Raw genomic sequence first — 12,580 nt, 5'->3', positions numbered from 1 at the left:
TTCCAAGAGGGTGGAAGCTTTCCCTCATTCCAAATCCTATTAAACAGACATAAAATCATATTTAAAGATCTGTCAGTCAAATGCTTGATCATTATATAACACACATAGTCTTTTCCAGGAGATGTATGTTTAACTCCACCTAGAGCTCGTTTTAATTCATATAAAGTGAAATCTGTATCTAAAGCGTCTCCAGAAGGATTCCTTTTAATCATCACATCTGGATGCTGATTCTTATTCTGCTCTCTAAGTCTTTTTGCTTCCTCTGATACATTATCATCACTATGAACTCTGACAAACACTTTAGCCAACATTTCAGCTTTTTCATTGTCAGTTACTGCTCTATTATTCCTTCATCATTCTTTAAAACTGGAAGAGTTTGACTTCTATATATTCCACCCATTTTTCTTATTGTCCCCCCACACTTCACTTATATCAACATCATCTCCAGTTGTACTACACCAATCTCTCCAGTATTTCTTTTTAGCAGCACGAACAGTCCTTCTGACCTCAGCTTGTGTTTTCTTATATTTAATAAAATCCTCAAATAAATAAGTTCTTTTAATTTGTCTAAATGCTTTATTTCTGTCCTGTACAGCTTTACTACACTGTTCTGTCCACCAGGGAACTGATTTCCTCTTTCTACTTTGTCCCTTTCTTCCTATTACAGTATCAGCTACATCATACAATACTTTGCAAATCCTATCATTAAATTCATCCACTTCCTCCATTGATTCTGGTTCTATTGCTGTAAGTCCTACCTCACTTAAAAAAGAATATGCTTCCCAATTAGCCTTTTTAAATCTCCATCCTGGAGCAGGCTTCAAATTCTGTTCTAACACACTCATCCCTACCTTACAAATGATAATATAATGATCACTTCCCATACTATTGTCTTCACACACATCCCATTCACACCTCCTTGCTAATTCTTCTGACACCAGAGTTAAATCTATAGCTGATCAAATTCCCCGAACTAAATCAATTCTTGTGTTTCTACCATCATTTAAGCATACCAGTGCATGACTATCTATAATTTCTTCTATAACTTCCCCATTATGATCATCATTAATACTTCCCCATAATGTGTTATGTGCATTAAAATCCCCACACCAAATAACTTTATATCCTGATCTTGACCCAATAACCTTTTCTAAACCTTTATTTAATCTATCACAAGGATTGTAAAAATTAATAACTTGAATATTCTGTTTTTCTGCATATATATCAATAGCTACTACTTCATACTCTTCAAACTCATTAATGACTCTGTATTGTACCTGATTCTGAATAAAAGTGGCCACTCCACCCCCATTTCCTACTTTTCTATCTTTCCTAACTACACCATACCCTTGTATGACAAAATCTAAATGAGACTTTAACCAAGTTTCTTGAATGCATATTATATGTGGTTTCTCATCCAGTTGATCTATAAAATGTTTAAATTCTAGCCCATTTGCAATAAGACTTCTCGCATTCCATTGCAAAATTGTTAAAACCATTGAATTATGTAATTCTACCTGGAGTTTGAGTGACTGTTTGAATTTTCAGTTTATCATTTATTTTTTCCACAGTCACTCCATCTACATTTAAGTATTTCTCTGCTGCCCTAATAATGATCTTAATTCTTTCTGTTCTACTTTCTGTTTGAGCAGAACAGTTTATCACTTCAGCCATAAATGAGACAAACTCCATTTTCCCAACTTCCAACTTATCCTCATTTACCTTTCTCTGAACCAAAACATTCCTAGTCCATTCATGATTTTTGTTCACTCCCTGTGTCTGCTCAACTTGTTTTACTTTTTGGATTGCCTCAGCATATGTCATTCCCTCATTTATTCTAACATTCTGCACTTTTACTGCATGCTTGTGAGCACTACATCCCCCAAATCTAGCACTATGCTCACCACCACAATTGCAACATTTAACCTTTGCTCCTTCATCACATTTACCATATTCATGGTTACCCCCACATCTCGCACATCGTAGTTTGCCTCTGCAAACCGCACTAACGTGCCCATACTTCTGACACTTGAAACACCTCAGAGGAGGAGGAATATATGGTCTTACTGGGTAGCTAATGTAGCCTAATTTAACCCTGTCTGGCATTCTTTCCTGATCAAACTGCAGCATGACCGACATGCTATCAATTTTTTCTTTATTTTTAACATATTGAAGCCTTTTCACTCCAATAACTTTCCCTCCATCAATGCAGCTCTTAATTGTATCAGTAGACACATCAGTTGGGATTCCTGTAATCACACCTTTTACCCAAGGTTTCCTATTATACAATGTGCATGATACCTGATATCCAAGCATCGATTTTATACTGAGGGCCCTCTTCTGTTGTTTCTCATCTTTGCACATGATAACCAAATTTCCATCTCTAAGCGTCTTTGCACTATTTATATCTCCTACCGCTTTTTTCAGAGCTTTAGTCAATTTTATGGGATTTACTGTTATGCCAGACTCCGCAAATTTCAAAATTACCTTAAATTCTTCAACATTTTTCCTACCTACTTCTTCCTCCTTTCCACTATCCGTAAATGATCCTTGACTACCGGTTTTCTTCCTTTTCCGATTAACTATTTTCCACCATTCATTTCCCCCAGCATTCCCGCTACAGGATTCATCCTCCATTTCCGGATCACTACCAGAACTAGCGTCATTTCCTGCCATCTGGACTCCCACTTCCAGCCTCCCAAGAGTCCACTCTGAATCCTCACTCGTGCGCAAGTCTCATCACAATCATTCAAATTCATAAGTGTAAATTTATCAATAAAAACTCACATTTTATGGTTTTGTTGACTGAAATATGTATATATATTGACAATATCAGAGACTCTACACGTATGTATGTATATCTTGTATTTTGTTTTGAAGTTTTATACTTTCCTCCCCCTGGAAACTGTTTTAATTTGATGTAATTTGTCCTTCTATCTATTTTTTTATGTCGTTTTCTTGATAACAAATTGTGTGTTATTGTTCCTTGAAAAAAAAACTAATTAAAATCATACTATTTCAACCAACCTTGGCTGATATTCGCAGCTTTGTTGTCAGTAATTCTTCAAATAGCCAACACATTAGCTAATAACTATTTATAACTAAACAAACTGAGCCTCAAATAAAAAAAAAACTTGTAATCTATGTTTGTTTAAACACATTTTAATTGAGGGATCAAATGCACTTTTCTTGTTTTATTGATACAAAATATAGGCTATTATGTTTAATAAAATATGTAATGTATAAAACAACCAATTTCCTAGCAATACTGTGGAAAAATAATTTAAAGTAACAGATATTGTCCAATGTGACAACTTGCCTTAGGCAAAAAGAATGACCTATAAGAATAGCAAAGACGTTTGATGAGGTTTCTTTTGCATTAAGCTGACAGAAACAGATGTGACCTATGACCTGTGACCTGTGCTGACAACACATCTTTGGAAAAGTCAGGTGACAATAAAAATTGTAAAACAGCAGCCTTGTAAATTGCAGTAAAAGCAATTTAGGTTGTTTAAAAGATTGTTCATATATTTAAAAAAAAAAAAAAATTCAAGTCAATGATGCTCAATAAAAAGATAATGCTCACACGTTCATTCATTGGGAACCCCCCACTTTTCAGAGAGATTGCTGACACTCATTTTGACACCCTGCCTGTTTCATGTGGGTCTTTAAGGAGTGACAGGTTGGGGTCAGAGGTGCATTTCCTGCTATATGACCATTTGGTATGCTGTTTAATAATATCTAGCCTTCATTTAATACAACTGTAGACTACTTGTGACTGAAAAAATACATGGGAAAGTGTTTAACATCTAGTCAGAGATGTTATAATTCGCAGCAAATCACAGAAATGCTTCTCACATGAAATGCGATCATGAATTACCTCTAGAAACATATCATACACAATTATTTCTCTTTATTTAAAGAGTCATTTTGAGCATCTTTGCAGGGCAGGGAATAAGCTGTTTACCTCTCAGTTTCTAGCACCTGTTTTGACATCTACTGAAATGCAAGCGTCCTTTGACCTTTTCTATTCCCATCCTTCACAGCGCAGCACCAGACTCTCACAGACAGCTGTGTCAACCTCAGCGGGAGCAACTGTCATACCTAAGGAAGGACAACACTTTTAAAGCTGAAGAATTAAAGTGTGCCTTAACCAGCTCTACTTTTAAATGTGTGTTGATGACTTTCACATTACACAAGAAATCACATGTCTATCATACACACACACACACACACACATTTGTAATGGTGTAATGGTTTTTATACAGTACAAACTATATCCTCTATTTCTATCCTCTTACCCTAAACCTACCCCTCATAGGAGACTTTCAGAATTTTAGATTTTCAAAATGCTTCATTCTGTATTATTTATAAGCTTGTTTCCTCACAGGGACCTAAAAATGTCCCCACAAGGTCAAAATTTGATGGTATTACTATCATGTGGGGACATTTGGTCCCCATAACATACTAGTGAATACCAGTACACACACACACATGCATTCACAAAACTGCATTTCCATCATCCTTTACCCATTCCAAAAATGTATGAATTAATTTCTTCTTCATTACAAGACATTCGGTGGAAGAAAAAATTTTGAAGAATATTTGAAGTGTATGTCCATACAATGAAAGTCATTGTGACCCCATTGACTTTCAATGTGTACTTGGGGAGAATTTTTTTTTTTTGTCTTTTTTTATGTTTGACAGAAGAAAGAAAGTCATGCACATTGGGGAAAAATGAGGGTGAGTAAATGTTCATAGAATTTTCATTATTGGATTTTTATAAGTATACAAATTTGATCATCTTCCTTTGAATGAAACTGCATTTATATTTTCCCAGTTGGTCTAAAATATTCCTGTATCTCTCTTAAACATAATATTTGTCATTCATCTAAACCATTACTTTACTTTTCTAGATTAAACAGATAATATTCCGGTGTTTTAAGAAACTAAGTCATTTATGAGTTATGACAAGCTGCAAAACAGAACACAAGGACCCACATTACATTTATTCATTTGGCAGATGTTTTTATCCAAAGCAACCTACAATGCATTCAAGGTATACATTTTTTTTTTAATTATTGCTTTCCCTGGTAATTAAACCAATGTTTATTGCTTTATTGTTTGAGCATTGACCTTGGCTTTTCTATCTCCATGCTTCTGTTTGCATATTAAGTGTATTTATTACTAGATTTAGATTAATCATTTGATACAATGCATTTCTTCTGTACATATACGTTTTGACATTGTACTTATATTTAAAAAATATCTGCATCTAATTACATCTGTTGACCTTTTTTCTACCCCTTAACCCACTCTTAAACCTAATCATACCACCAGTCCTGTTCATAACCTTATCCCACCTCTATAACAGCAAAAGTGTTTTGCAATGCAACATAAAAACAGTATTGTAACAATTAGTTAAGTGCACAGTAGTTAAAAAAAACACTTAATATGAATTGGGACTAGTGGTTTTCAAACTTTTTCAAGAGCGACCCTTTTTTTTTTTTTTTTTTTTTTTTTACGCGACCCATAGGCTTATTCTTAAGCCAAGCATAAGAATAACAATAACAACCGCTTTTGATGATGCACGTGCACTGGATGATCATTGACGCGATTGCAATGCAAAGTTGATTCTGCACTAATTTGATCTAGCTATGGGATGCTTATTAACCTGTTAACCATTAACCATCATAAGAATTTTAACCAATTAAAAGCCTACTATCGTTTGCTGCATGCTTAAAAAATACACAAAACATATTCCACAACAAATCCTTTAAATGTGATATTCAGAACAGAACAAGTAACAAACAACTGTCACCCAACCAAAATCACACACACTCACAAACTGTTTAAAAGCAAAAAATAAGGAAACAGAAGGAAAACAATTATCCTATTGATCTGAAATAAGTGTGTGTGTGTGTGTGACAGAAGACAAGGCTCATGTTCACTGAACTCTTTAATGTGTGTGTTTGTTGCTGCCGATGGAGCGAACGAGTGTGTGTGTGTGTTGCTGCCGATGGAGCGAACGAGTGTGTGTGAGTGTTGCTGCCGATGGAGCGAACGAGTGTGTGTGAGTGTTGCTGCCGATGGAGCGAACGAGTGTGTGTGTGTGTGTTGCTGCCGATGAAGCGAACGAGTGTGTGTGTGTGTTGCTGCCGATGGAGCGAACGAGTGTGTGTGAGTGTTGCTGCCGATGGAGCGAACGAGTGTGTGTGAGTGTTGTTGCTGCCGATGGAGCGAACGAGTGTGTGTGTGTGTTGCTGCCGATGGAGCGAACGAGTGTGTGTGAGTGTTGTTGCCGATGGAGCGAACGAGTGTGTGTGTGTGTTGCTGCCGATGGAGCGAACGAGTGTGTGTGAGTGTTGCTGCCGATGGAGCGAACGAGTGTGTGTGAGTGTTGCTGCCGAAAAGTCGGCTATTAAGAGCACTGGCTTTAATGTAGTTCACAACTTTGACAGTGTCTCTCATCACTATTTCAAGCTCAGGTGGGATTCCTTTTGATGCCAACGCTTCACGATGAATAAAACAATGGTACCAAACAATGTTTTGTCCTGCTGCATCCTTAATCCTTCTGACAACTCCACTATTTTTGCCAGTGAGGTTGGCCGCCCCGTCGCTGGTGATGCCTTTGCAATTGGCCCAATCCAGACCGCTTTTTGTTATGAATGCATTTAATTGTTCAAAAATATGTGCTCCTGACGTGCTAGAAGGCAAAGTTAGGCAGCACAGAAGATCTTCAAGAAATTCACCTTGCCAAATGTACCGAACATAAACAAGTAACGTAGCGCTTGATGCAACGTCAGTGCTCTCATCCAGCTGAATAGCAAAATCCCTCGCTGACTTCAGTCTCGCTATGAGCTGTTCTTCTAAATTCTGGGCAATATCCACAATTCGACGTGACACCGTATTATCACTAAGAGGAATTAGTTTTAGCTTTTCAGATGCCTTTTCATCCAGAACTGTATTAACTATGTCTAGTGCAGCAGGCAATATTAATCGCTCTGCAATTGTGTGTGGCGCTTTTTCTTTGGCAACACGATATGAAACTTTATAAGATGCCAAGTGCAATTTGTCATTGTATGTCACACTTCTGCTGAGTAACTGAGCTGATGACTTAATTTCTTCAGACTTCCTCTGAAAAAAAGATAATGGTTTGTCCGCAAGATCTGCATGGCGTGTACTTAAATGTCTTTCCAACTTCGCTGGTTTCAAACTTTCATTTTCCAACTTTTCACCGCATATTACGTACGTTCCCAACAAACATGAGACGTCTATACGACGTGCAGATCAAGTCTAAATTGCGTCGGTCGGTCTGGACCGTATCTGGACGTCTACTCGACGTGCAAATCCGGTTCATATCTGGACGTCGATCTACGACGTCCCTTGGACGTTGATAGGAGGTTCAAAATTTGACCGTCCGGCTAAGGATTTTCTTGGACGTCTGTTCAACGTGCAGAACGATAGGAGGTTCAAAAACATAACTTTTATATATATATATATATATATATATATATATATATAAAAAAAAACACAACAAAGCAATCCTTTGATTTCTGATTTAAATAGCACATGTAGCCTACTCTTCTGAAACATTTAGGTTTTAAAATAATGTAATATATAAATTTTTAAAAACATAGGCCTAATTAAAGTACCATAATGTGACCATATAAAATCTTACATGGATTTATTTATTTATTTGAGTGGTATTTTTCACTGGAGCATTGACAGAAACAGCAGTTTATATCTGTATTAGATCTATAAATTAAATATAGATAATTAAATAAAGTTAAATACATTAAAATATATTAAAGTTGAATATATTTAAATAGATAATTAGATTGCGAAATAATATTATATCCTATTAAATAATTAAATAATAAATATTTAACACATAGATTTAAATTAAATGAAATAGTGTATTTAAACGTGCGCTGGCTACGAGGGGCGTTAACGTGATGTTACGTGAGTGACGTAAACGTGATGGCAAAAAAAAAAAAAACGTAAACGTAACGTGATGGCGCAAATAACCACGAAGACGGAAGAATAATTCTGTTTATTACAAAAGACTGAAGATATAACTGCCGCCATCGTTTAATTTATTTATTTCTACGTTGAGGACACTTTATAAACCTACAGAGATACCGGACCAACGAACGACCTTCACAACGGGACGGAGCTAACGTAATTAACGTTAACGGTTACTTGGAAATTCAAACAGTAACGGTCATCTGACAACTGCGCTGAACCAAAGGTAAGAATAAATGTGCTTTTATTAATCGTTTTATCAATCTAATGTTAAATTTCACTTCAGTTTAATATTTCAAATTATTTATTTGGATTATAAAGATTATATATTTTCAAATTCCTCTTTTTGTAATTGTACATAACGTTATCCCTGTTGGTTAATTTGAGGTGGTCCAAGTTACAGTCTGAGGTAAAATTTTGATGATCCTTTTTAACTAAGTTATTAAAATTAGTCACTAAAACAGGTAACTGTAATTTTTCTTGATCAAACAAAGAAACGATTTTAGAACTTATATTTTTTCTACTTTTCAGGACGGGAACAGCAACAGGAGTTTAACTTCTGATTCGTAATCTACACACTCTACTGGTGAGTGTAACACTACTGACACCTAGTGGTTAGTTTTAGTACTGCAAATACAAATACATTCTGTCACTACATTAAAGATAATGTAAGATTTTCAAAACTTTATCTTGTGTGAAGTGTTCTTGTATTAAAACAGCCTTTGTCGTGTATCCTGGATGCTCACGCGAGTCTGTGAAATTAGGCACTTTAAATAAAAAAAAACAAAATTAAAATTACGCTTTGAAATGATTCCCTAAAGACTAAAAATCAGTCTGGCAGTATTTTCTGATCATATGTTCACCACAGAGGTCAAATGAGCATTGTGAAGCTATATTTATATTTATAATAATCATTTATATTTAATTTGTGTTTCAGGGCAGTTCATGAAGACAGATAGATGTTGTGCCGACCAGGACAGTTCCTCCTACCACACCAGACTTTGCTGTATATGGATGCCTGACCACTAGCACTGGACATTTACAACATTTTGGCGCCAGGGATCCCTTGCAGAGAAGATTTTTCAAAAAGACACCCTCAGAATTACAACAGATTTTAAGGCTTAAAATTATTGTGGGTGGGAGTATAATGAAACATAATATGATTGTTTTATTTTATTATTATTATTTATTTTTAAATAGTTCCCATTTTTTAATAGTAGATTTGTTTAATGTTGAAGCTCTATGTATGGTTTGTTTACGCCAAGGGGCTGCTACAATGCATATGTTGAGTCGGTGTATAAGACACATTTTACTATTAATTTCAGAAATAATTTAAATACTGATAAATAAAACAAACGTTAAGAAACTTAAAAACTATGAACACTGTAAAGATTTTATTTTCCCTCACTTCAAATCATTTAAATTGAATACTATTCAAAACAGAATAAAAATAAAAATATTTAGGCCTATGTATTTACAAGCAGTATATCTTTTGTTAATTAAAATGCACTTGCTATCTCAGTTTCTGTGAACCTCATTCTGAAATGTAGAAAACACAGTGGTACAGACAATACCACTGTGTACAGACAGGCTTGTCACACAGACATGAGAAACTATACTTATAGAAACCTGTAAGTGCCCCCGCTTTTATGTGTTTACGTTTTGCTTAGAATAATTCAGCACATCTCAGAAGATTTAAAAAAAAAAGACCAGTAGTCTGGAAAATATGGTATAAATTTTTTTGTTGACCCCTTTGCTTTGGTCCTGAACCCCAGATTGAAAACCCTTTTTTTATTATTATTATTGTGCATGCAGATAATATTTGGGCACATGAACACTTGACTATTGCATGAATAAAGAATACCATCTTTAAGAATTGTATGCTAATTGCAGTTTAAATAAAAATGAAAAAGCTTAAGTTAAACTCCAATAGGTGAACAAAATGTGTGGACCCAACTAAACTAAATTGTTTGTTGTTAATTGTTATCCACTGTATAATGAGTGACATTTCTTTTATTTAATGGTTTTTGTGTGAACAAACTGTTTCTTTAAGTTTATTTACAAGTACAAAAAGAAATTGCATTGAAATAAACATGATATTTAATTGAATGCAGCCTAAGAATGTTTATTTTGTTCAGAAACAGTATAAATGACGCCTAAATGAGACTATATAAGACGTTGAAAATACGTCCAGAAATGACCACATCTGAACGCAATTTTAACCTTCTATAGACGTCCTGTAGACGTCGATATTGGACGTCCAAAAGACGTCGAAAAAAGACGTCATAAAAAACTTTCATTCTGGCGCTTCAGGGGACGTCATTTCAACGTCCGATAAAGACGTCCAAAAGACGTCGAAAAAAGAAGTCATAAAAACTTTCATTCTGGCGCTTCAGGGGACGTCATTTCAACGTCCGACAAAGACGTTGAAAAGACGTCGATTGGACGTACTTTTGCTCAGTGGGTTGGTATTGCAGCACGGACTGCGTCCGAACAGTTGACAAACCCAAACTTCAAAAAATCATCTTTATATGGCCTTACTCCGGATTTCTGCTTTTTCTTTGCTGGGCAAGTACTGCTACTCTGTTCACATGCATCGCCTTCGTTATCTTCCCTGCTGATCTCCGCTGTTTGCGGCAGGGTTTGACGACTGGCTGCGTTTTCTGCTGCTTCATTTAAAGGGGGTCTCTGTCTCTGGCCCTCTTTTTTCTTGTGAAAAAATCATAAATGCTTTTTGACTTTGGCTTGCTCATGTTCAGCATAAAATAAATTAAATACGGGCTACTAATGTCACGCTACCTAAGATGTTGCATCATCTCAGTGAGAAAAAGAAAATGGCCGTATCAACACTGCGAGCAAGATTTTTTTTTTTTTTTTGCATGTATTTGAATGATTTTTCAGTGTAATTCTATTCAAAGTTATTATTATTAATATTATTATGATTAGAAAACGGAATTAATTATTTTAGTAAAAAAAAAAAAAAAAAAAAAAAAGAAAAATCACTGGCGACCCATTTTTTAATTCTCGCGACCCACCCGAGGGTCGCGACCCAGGGTTTGAAAACCACTTATCTAGAGCCCTAAGAATCTGTGGTTAAATCATTACCAAGCTCCATTCAACACAACAACCACAATATCATTGTTTCTGTGCTATGGAGTAGAAATGTAAAAAAGATTATAGCTACAGTAGCTACTTCAATCCTGTGCTGTGCATCTGTGTCCTGGGAATCAGCTGTTTGAATTGCACTGCCTGAAAAATTATATGCCAGCCTCCGGAAAAAGAGAGAGCTATATGGCCTCTTAGAATAAACTGGGATGCTGCTGGCCAAATGCTAGTGACAGAGAGGAACAAAGTTATTAGCACCGTGGGGCCCAGCTTGACTGCCAGTGTTAAAAATAAACAGAGCGGTCAGATTTGGAGCTTACGTTCTCCTCAAACACTGAGCATTCTCTCTCTCGCTCTCTATCTCTCATTCTCTATTTTGCCATTGACCCCAGTGAACACTTGCTCGGTATTGTTTCCGTAGTGCATTAAAGACACACCCTTCCAATTGTTTCATAGCTTCCATAGGATTAGCTACTGAAAATGACAACTGATCATGGCGGGTTTTCATATTTATATTTTTATAATTCTTCAATGGATTCTGTTTTTGACCCGATGTTCATTTAAACAGTTAACAATTTAGGATTATGGGAAATTAGGGCATATTGTTAGCTTTAGAAGCAAAAATATCTCCACTGACAGGTGTATAATGACCTGTGGTTATTACTGATGGCATATGTTGTAATCCTCTGTAATGATGCAGATGGAAATGTCTAGTTTGTTACTGTCATGTGCAGCCACAGGAAACAGTAATTGTTGAGCATGCATGGTACTATTCCTGAGAAGAGCAATGCTGCTGGCTATTTGTGGTGGTTTAATGCTGTTAAAAGGGTGCGGAGTGTTGGGTTTCAGAGTAAGCCTCATCTCTGGCCCTGGGTCTCCTGTTGCCTGGGCTTCTTTTAGAACACAGGTGCTGACTTCAGGGGTACTGGCATGCTTGTTGCAGGGGAAAATGTACCCAGACCTCTCCCATTTCCTCCATAGAACTAGGTCGGGTTCATTCCGTGGGTGGCTCAGTCTTGAAATCATGTGGTCATCAAGCATGGTGCAAAACCAGACAGTTCAGAGATTTGTGACAGTAAATGAGTATCATTGATTTTTAACATTTTCACATTGAAAAGAATGAAATGGACAACAGTTTGTATAATAAAGTTTTTGTTTTTTGTTTTTTTATGATGCATTTTCATGTCTGTGACAACTGTTGTAAAACTGAGTTTTTAGTTATATAATTTTATTGAAAATTATATATTAAATATATTATATAAAATTCTCTATATGTTTATGTGTGTGTATTATGTTCAATAAAATAAATATTTCAATTTTAAATGAATACTGTTATTTTGAACTTTCCATTCATCAAATAATCTTGACAATATGCCGCATGGTTTCAAAAAAATAAATAAATAAATTAAGCAGCTCAGCTGTTTTCAACACTGGCAATAATAAGAAC

General features: G+C 35.7%; 1 long non-coding RNA gene across 1 annotated transcript; it reads left to right on the top strand.

Annotated features, from left to right (window-relative positions):
* The first annotated feature begins 7,862 nt into the window (after positions 1–7,862).
* LOC122141075 lies at positions 7,863–9,117 on the top strand. Its single transcript, XR_006157527.1, has 3 exons — positions 7,863–8,254; positions 8,560–8,614; positions 8,966–9,117. It is a non-coding gene; the product is annotated as an uncharacterized LOC122141075 (long non-coding RNA).
* Positions 9,118–12,580: the final 3,463 nt, after the last annotated feature.

This window comes from Cyprinus carpio, chromosome B20 (genome assembly GCF_018340385.1).
Source record: "Cyprinus carpio isolate SPL01 chromosome B20, ASM1834038v1, whole genome shotgun sequence".
NCBI classification, from domain to species: Eukaryota; Metazoa; Chordata; class Actinopteri; order Cypriniformes; family Cyprinidae; genus Cyprinus; species Cyprinus carpio.
This window is presented reverse-complemented; position numbering and strand designations above follow the sequence as displayed.